This window comes from Myotis davidii, unplaced genomic scaffold (assembly GCF_000327345.1).
Source record: "Myotis davidii unplaced genomic scaffold, ASM32734v1 scaffold109, whole genome shotgun sequence".
NCBI classification, from domain to species: Eukaryota; Metazoa; Chordata; class Mammalia; order Chiroptera; family Vespertilionidae; genus Myotis; species Myotis davidii.
This window is the reverse complement of record NW_006300368.1, coordinates 1,587,937-1,589,800: the sequence shown is the minus strand read 5'-3', so window position 1 is coordinate 1,589,800 and position 1,864 is coordinate 1,587,937.

Below are 1,864 nucleotides of genomic sequence, written 5' to 3'. Positions count from 1 at the left end.
ATTTAACCTCCAAACTTTCAGTATGTGGGGCGATGCTCCAACCAACTGAGCCACACCAGCCAAAGCCCCATTCTTCTTATCAGATCAGGTGGGACCTTATTAAAAGTTGGGGCTCTCTCTACATGTGCCTTGGATGTAGGGCTCCAACACGGAGTAGCTCCGCGATGAACATGGGGTACGTGTGAGGTGGAAAGACGGATTTCTGGGATCAGAGATGTTTCTAATATCTTATAAGGAGGAAAGAAGAGGCTTATGACAGAGCAGGTTTCTTGCCTGCGGAACTGGTCAGGCTTTGCAGCAGGGAGACATTCTCCCAAGGGCCTGACTGTGACATTGGGGGCTTCAGAGTGAGGGTGGAGCTGCCAAGACTGACGGAGGGTCCAGGAGTAAAAGGAAGAAATGAAAGAGGTGGGAGTCCTGCCAGCAGTGAGCCTGTCGATCTCTAACGGCAGTTTTTATACCTGGTTAGTGACTATTCCAGACTCCACAAACACCATTGTATGTTTCAGGGGGAAACAGACCTGGACTCTGCCCCATGGTGACCATAGAAACCGGTGGTATTTGTGCTGAAAGCTGCACAGGAGATGACTCATGTCCCGGGGAAATGAAATGCTGCTTCAATGGATGTGGCCACGACTGCCAACCTGCTATCTTTGTGGTGAGTCTAAATCAGTCAAGAGCTGACAAGGGTGTTAACAACTCCCCAGTGGACTTTCCTGGGGCTGGTGAATGTTCACATGTCCACTGCACACAGAAGTCTGGGTAACTCCAAGAGAAAGAGGCTGGAGGTGAATGGCAGAAGGACGCCTGGCTGCATTATCTAAGACCCTCTCCTCAAAGAGAAGCCCTATCCCTGTCTCTGTCCCCAATGGGCTCTCAGTTGAGACAAGTAACCATGATCCTAGATTCCCAGGTCATTATTGTCCCAGGGTTTGTCACCCTCCTTTCCCTTCCCCACCAGGGGGGCTTCACTCTTCCTAGAAAATGGGTGATCCTGGGAGGCAGAGGGAAAGCAAAGAGAACCCCAATTAGGGAGTATCTCCTCTGTCAGTCAGGCATTGTGCTGAAGTTGAGATAAAAAGGTAAACACAGCTAGTTCATGAGGACAGAACTATGTAAATAATTACAACCCCGGGTGACCCTGACTTTGTACAGATTTCGACTAAGATTGTGGAAGCACAGGCAAGAGTTATTGGTTTTGCCTGGGTGGGTGGATCAGTAGGTGTTGGGAAGGTTGCCAGAGAGTAGAGAACATTTAAGGGAGAGTTTAAAGGAGGCATAAAGTTTGCCACAGTAAGGAAGGGCAGTACAGATGATGGGGAAATGTGGGTCCTACACTGGAGATGGGAAAGTGATTGAGATTGTGGTCAGTAGAATTTGCAACATCTCAGTAGAGGATCATCCTGGCCAGGGTCCAGAAAGGAATGAGCTGCCTTGCCAAAGAGTTTGGTAGACTGCTGGAGGTTTCTGAGCAGAGGAAATGTCATGATCAAATTTGTATTTTAAAAGAATGATGACCATACGGAAGAACAACGGAGGGTGTAAGCGTGCCTGGAGACCAGCCCCAGAAGATTGCTCATGAATGCATGGATCCAGTGCTTGGCCTAATGTTTTCCACACATCAGTCCTGGAAAGTGTCTATCCCTTAACGTGCAGTCCCAGAAGATAAAGATCTAAAATGGTGGATTGGCCGATTCTAAAGAGCTTGTGTCCAAAATAAATTTTACCTGTGGCATTATTGAGACTGTGTCATTCTTCCCATTTAGACATTCTTTCTAGTGGACCCTGTGTGGATGAACAGAATGGCCCCTCTGCCCTGTACTGAGCCCATGAATACGAGGCACTCAGGATAGATGAGAGGCAA